Source organism: Heloderma suspectum, chromosome 7 (genome assembly GCF_057233095.1).
Source record: "Heloderma suspectum isolate Gila_16-S chromosome 7, 16-S_ref, whole genome shotgun sequence".
NCBI classification, from domain to species: domain Eukaryota; kingdom Metazoa; phylum Chordata; class Lepidosauria; order Squamata; family Helodermatidae; genus Heloderma; species Heloderma suspectum.
The window spans coordinates 72,266,735-72,273,653 of record NC_139464.1 but is presented as its reverse complement, the minus strand read 5'-3'; the positions used below and the strand labels follow the sequence as shown (position 1 = coordinate 72,273,653).

Below are 6,919 nucleotides of genomic sequence, written 5' to 3'. Positions count from 1 at the left end.
TATCGGCTTTTTCTTTCCTTTTCGGCTTGTGTACTAAGTTCGGGGGGGGGGGCGGGTATCTCTAGGTCGCTGCGTGGGGCCATGCTGCTGCCCCCCCCTTGCAAACTGAAACTCAATCCAAGGTAGAACACTCAGACGGTTTTGTGTGTATATATACACTGCGATGTCTCTGGACCTTTTGGCCACAGTTGTGAGACTGCAGCATTTTTTGCCCTTGCTTCGCCAACAGTTCTCGGTTACACCTCACTCTTGAAGACTTCAGTCTCTAGTGGACGAACTTTTTCTGGTACTATGCTGTGCCTGCCCTGCAGTGATGTCTTTTTGGGGGGCGGGGCGGGGGGGAACTGATGCTGTTGAAGACGGATTCTGTGTATACACAAAAGTCTGTGTATTTTGGTTACTGTTTGTTATCATGCTAGATAACTTGGGAAAGGCGAAATCCCTGTGTGAGGACAAGTGGCTTGAAGTGAATGGTTCTCAAAGCATGACTAATAGTAGCAGGTCTTGTCATAATCAAAATATTGCATTACATAAATATATCTTCAAACTGTTCCTATTTTCTCACCAATAGGTAAACAGGTTTCCAATACGTAGCATGATACTATCTGTCCCACTCTGGGAATGTTTGATCAAGAGGATGGATGAATATGTACATATCTATCCACCTGTTACATATGTATATCTTCACACTTCAGTAGGACTTCAAAATTCTGAGTTGAATTTTGTAAGTGAGATGTGTCTATAATTTCTGTGTGCTGGTGAGTTTGTATATATCAATTATGCAGTAGGCTTACTGTCTCCCATACCTGACATGTATGTCTCCCATACCTGACTAGGCAATGACTAGTGATCACTCAACAGTTCAGTAATATCAAGTGATATTCTCATATGAATAACAATCCTTGTGGTATTGCAGAGTGTAATACCTTGAGAGTTTTGTTTTATGCTTTTCAGTAAAGTGCTCTAAGAAGTCTGTAACAACTGGCTGCTATTAGTAAAGGTTTAGAAATATTACTTTTGCATGCAGATATTTCTTAAAACCTTTTGCCAGCTATTCCAGCTAAGATATGGAAATATTTTTGTTTCTAATGCAAACAATGCCTGAGGAACACTATATAACAAATAGGTCATCTTTCTTACATTGTTATCTGGAAAATGTTATTTTATCAGTTGAATTTGTTTAGAGACTACCACTCTTCCATTAAAAAAAATCATTTTCTTTTTATTTTCAAACCATAAGTTATAAAGGAATACAACCCAATACTTCAGTAGGATCTAAAAAGGACATGTTTATGTGAATGTATATTATAAAGTACATAGAAATAGTCGGTTAGATGAATGTTTTTCCTGCAGATAATTTAGTGTCTTCTCTCTGTAAATCTATGTAGAGGCATGTATGGAGTTGGGCATTGTCATTCACTATCTCAGAATACTATGTGACACTAGACTTGTGATTCAACACTATAGAAATCAATAGATTTAAGGCAACTGCCATCCCACTCAGTATTGATTAGTGAAGGACTGTTTTATTTATATGGGTAACGTACGTTGATCACACTTACTTATATGAGCTATACACTTGTGTCGCTGTTACATTCTTAATGTAATATGTTAAACTAAGTGAAGTTCCTTTTGTGCATAGTAAAAAATATAATTCTGAAGATGAGAGTATAACTGATAATAGTATAACACTTAAGTATCTGTTGGTTTCAATTGGCAAGGTAAGTATATCATAACATGTTGCAAGGTAAGTTTTGTCTGACCACACTTGGGACACAGGACAACTGCAACCTTTAAACAGGACTTTTACTTGATATTATTGTTCAGTCGTTCAGTCGTGTCCGACTCTTCGTGACCCCATGGACCATAGCACGCCAGGCCTTCCTGTCCTGCGCTCTCTCCCTGAGCGTGCTCAAGTTCATATTCATTGCATCCGTGATGCTATCTAGCCATCTCATCCTCTGCCGTCCCCTTCTCCTTTTGCCTTCAGTCTTTCCCAGCATCAGGGTCTTTTCCAGGGAGTTTTCTCTTCGCATTAGGTGGCCAAAATATTGGAGCTTCAGCTTCATTATCTGTCCTTCCAATGAGCACACAGGCATCTTATTGCTACAAACAAAATAAGTGAAGTAAATAGACAAAAATGAAACCAAAACCAGCACCCCCAACTTCCTACATGAATTAACCATTTAGGGTGCAATCTGTTTAGACAGAAAAAAAAGTCCTACAATTCCCAGCATGCCCCAGCCAGCCATGCTAACTGGGCATGCTGGGAGTTGTAGGACTTTTTCCTGTCTAAACATGCATAGGATTGCGCCCTTAGTGGTTTTTCAACCAGTTATTTCCCCTCCCTAAAATGACCTAGTTTGCACTGCGGCTTAAACAAGCCATAGGTGCGTAGCAGGCATCTGTTGGGCATGATTTGAATAATCACTACCCAGGCGTGGCCTGTTGTGTCATCCAAACCCAGGCACCATGAGTTGTTGGAGAGTTAAACAACCCTCAAATAACCATTGTCTGTTGTTGGCCCCGTGGGTTTGAACTAATGGCTGTTGCTTATTCCAACATAAAGTAGCTTTACAGGTTTATTTTCTTCTGTGTGGCTCATCCTAGCCACATCCTAAATGTAGTTTGCATGATCCAGGTGTTATGCTAGTTACATCTTTGGAGATCAGTTACATGTTCACTTAAGCCAGTATTTGTTGTTCAGTCAAGTCGTGCCCGACTCTTTGTGACCCCATGGAAGATAGCATGCCAGGCCTTCCTGTCCGCTCTCTCCCGGAGTGTGCTCAAGTTCATATTCATTGCACCGGTGATGCTATCTAGCCAACTCATCCTCTGCCGTCCCCTTCTCCTTTTGCCTTCAATCTTTCCCAGCATCACGGTCTTTTCCAGGGAGTTTTCTCTTCGCATTAGGTGGCCAAAATATTGGAGCTTCAGCTTCAGTGTCTGTCCTTCCAATGAGCAGTTAGGGTTGATTTCCTTTAGGATTGACTAATTTGACCTCCTTGCAGTCCAGGGGACACGTTAGAGTCTTCTCCAGCACCACAGTTCGAAAGCATCAATTCTTCAACGCTCAGCCTTCCTTATAGTCCAGCTCTCACAGCCATACGTTACTACTGGGAAAACCATAGCTTTGATTATACGAACCTTTGTCGGCAAGGTGATGTCTCTGCTTCTTACTATGCTGTCTGGGTTTGCCATAGCTTTCCTCCCAAGGAGCAAGCGTCTTTTAATTTCATGGCTACAGTCACCATCTGCGGTGATCTTGGAGCCCAAGAAAATAAAATCTGTCACTGCTTCTATTTCTTCCCCTTCTATATGCCAGGAAGTGATGAGGCCACATGCCATGATCTTTGTTTTTTTTAATGTTGAGTTTCAAACCAGCTTTTGCACTCTCCCCTTTCAGCGTCAACAAGAGGCTCTTTAGATCCTCTTCGCTTTCTGCCATTAGGGTAGTATCATCTGCATATCTGAGGTTGATAATTCTCCCGGCAATCTTAATTCTGACCTGTGATTCATCCAACCCGGCATTTCTCATGGTGTACTCTGAATAGAAGTTAAATAAGCAGGGCGACAATATACAGCCTTGTCATACTGCTTTCCCAATTTTGAACCAATCGGTTGTTCCATGTCTGGTTCTTACTGTTGCTTCTTGACCCTCATACAGGTTCCGCAGCAGACAGGTAAGGTGGTCTGGTACTCCTTTCTCTTTAAGAATTTGCCACAGTTTGTTGTGATCCACACAATCAAAGGCTTTAGTTTAGTCAATGAAGCAGAAACAGACGTTTTTCTGGAATTCTCTTGCTTTCTCCATGATCCAGCGAATGTTGGAGATTTGATCTCTAGTTCCTCTGCCTCTTCGAAACTCAGCTTGTACTTCTGGTAGTTGTCAGTTCACATACTGCTAAAGCCTAGCTTGTAGGATTCTGAGCATATCCTTGCTGGCATGTGAGATGAGCGCAATTGTACGGTAGTTTGTACGGTAGTTTGAACACTCTTTGGCATTGCCCTTCTTTGGGAATGGAATGTAAACTGACCTTTTTCAGTCTTGTGGCCACTGTTGAGTGTTCCAAATTTGTTGGCATATTGAGTGCAGCACTTTAACAGCATCATCTTGTAGGATTTTAAATAGTTCAGCTGGAATACTGTCATCTCCGCTAGCTTTGTTGTTAGTGATGCTTCCTAAGGCCCACTTGACTTTGCTCTCTAGGATGTCCGGCTCAAGTTCAGTGACCGCACTATCATGGCTATCAGGGACATTCAGATCTTTCCTGGATAGTTCTTCTGTGTATTCTTTCCACCTCTTCTTAATCTCATCTGCTTCTATTAGGTCCCTGCCTTTTTTGTCCTTTATCATGCCTGTCTTTGCACAAAACGTTCCCTTGATTTCTCTGATTTTCTTGAAGAGATCTGTAGTGTTTCCCATTCTATTGTTTTCCTCGATTTCTTTGCATTGTTCATTTAAGAAGGCCTTCTTGTCTCTCCTTGCTATTTTCTGGAACTCTGCATTCAGTTGGGTATATCTTCCCCTTTCTCCCTTGCTTTTCACTTCCCTTCTTTCCTCAGCTACCTGTAAAGCCTCATCAGACAGCCACTTGGCGTTCTTGCATTTCTTTTTCTTTGGGATGGATTTCGTTGCTGCCTCCTGAACAATGTTACGGACCTCCGTCCATAGTTCCTCAGGCACTCTGTCTATCAGGTCTAATCCCTTAAATCTAGTCATCACCTCCACTGTATATTCATAAGGGATATGATTTAGGTCATACCTGAATGGTTTAGTGGTTTTCCCTACGTTCTTCAATTTAAGCTGAAATTTTGCAATAAGAAGCTCATGATAAACTCTAGGATCACTTCCTAAATACAATTAACAGCACAGTTGTATACATGTCTACTAAAAAGTAAGCCTCATTGAGTTCAGTGGGGCTCTCTCCAGGTAAGTGGTATAGGATTGCAGCCTAAGGGTGCAATCCTATGGGGATAGGCGGCCGCCTCCAAACTCAGAGGCGACCACCTATCCAATGCAGCCTGTGTAGCTACAGGAAGGTTGAGTGGGGGGGAGGCTGCAGGGCAACACACAGGATGTGTTGTACTGGCATTTCTGCCTTCCCCACCCTGGAATGCCCCCCGGAACACCCCGTTTTGGCCGCTCCACACTCTTCATCCGAGCACAGAGCACGGGGCCATTCTGCGCTGCTTGCAAGGCAGCGTGGAAGGGGGGAAGGTCGGTTCCCGGAAAACCGCATATCCTATGGCCATCTAGCCGCTGACTAATGGCCATAAGATTGCTCCCTCCATTTTAGAATAGATCTGCAGATAAATCTTACAGGGTATTTGGGGCCAGAGTGCTTTATAGAATAGAACACAGTTGGATGTATTGATAATCTTGTCAATATGAAAGATGTGTGCCTCTCTGAATCTCCTCACACTGAATCTCCTGTTGAGCCTGGATTCTAGACTGCAACATGGGAGAGAATGAATTACTAAGGGAGCAATCCTATGGCCGCTAGGCAGCGGCTAGACAGCCACAGGATATGATAGACGGCCACACTCCAAGGTTGGTTCCCGGAAAACTGACCTCCCCCATGTCCGCGCTGCCTCACAGGCAGCACAGAGAAGCTCCATGCTCAGAAGAGGAGCACGGAGTGGCTGAAAAGGGGCGGGGCTGGGGGCATTGTGGAGTGGGGAGAGCAGATCTGCATGTACGACATATCTCATGTGTCGTACAGCAGCCTCCTCTCCCGCTCGGCCCCCCCATGGCAAGACAGCCAAAATCAGCTGTCTAGCAGAAATAGTAGGGCAGCAGAGGTGCAGAGGGAATGATCCCCCCCGTGCTTGTCCTGCCTTGCTTTGGAGGCGGCCATCTATCTAGATAAGATTGCGCCCTAAGGCTACAGTACTATGCACACTTACTTGGGAGTAAGCCCCAGTAAACCTAATGGGACTTACTTATGAGTAAACATGTACAGGGTCGCACTGTCTAATTTCTGGCATTCCTTGGAGTTTTCTCCTCCTTCTCACTAGCAGAAGGCAGAGCTGTCACATCTGTTTCTGCAGATTTCCTCCTTTTCCCACCTCCAAGTTTATTTCGTGCCAGTTCTGTCCATGTTTTGGCTTTTTAACAGAAGAAATATGTATGTCTGTGTGCTTTTTTTAAAATGGATGCATTAATAGAGACATTTCCCCATTGACCAAAGTGTGTTTGTGCCCATTTTAGAAACATATGCAGTGTGTTTTGCACATTTGAAAAATGTGTGCATATTGCCAAACAATTTTTTTTTCTTTCGCAGAACACATTGGACACCCATTAATGTGTGGATTTCTGATCACAAATTGTTTCTGTTTCCACGGTTGGTTCCGGGAGTTGTGGATCAGATAATTCCGCAAAGATTGAGCAAATTTCTCATCCATCCCTACTCCTCACTGCTTATTTGAGGAGTTGGGCAGGAAGAGGATCATGTCTTTGGTCCCAGCGTAGACACAGACCCTGATACTGTGTTAATTGGTTGATTTAAAATGCACAGTTTTAACATATAAAACATAAACTAATAATACTAATTAAAGTTAACATCAGTGAAAGGGTTTTGGGGGGCTTCTTGTGTTGTTTGTGTGTGCACGTGCAATACATTGGAATGGAGACTTGAACTCAAAGCCATCCACAAGAATTCTCCAGCATTAAGCTGGAACTCAATACTTGATCATGTGTCAGCTTTGTGGGTTTGCCAGGCTGGTGGCAGTGGGTGTTGTGGCCAATGCCTTGGAAACAGCTGGAGGAGGTGAGTAGAAGGAAACGATTGCCTGATCAAGTGGAGGATTGGACACTCCATAAGACAAATTTCAGTTGTCAGTCTCCAAAGTTTAAAAATCAAAGTGGGAATGGCTGTTCTAGTAAATGTTTTCTAATGTAAATGAAACATTACAG

General features: G+C 43.2%; 1 protein-coding gene across 3 annotated transcripts in view; it reads left to right on the top strand.

The window, feature by feature from the left end:
• The window catches only part of MON2 (MON2 regulator of endosome-to-Golgi trafficking), a 99,329-nt gene that overhangs the window by 465 nt on the left and 91,945 nt on the right, over positions 1-6,919 (top strand). The window lies entirely within an intron of this gene.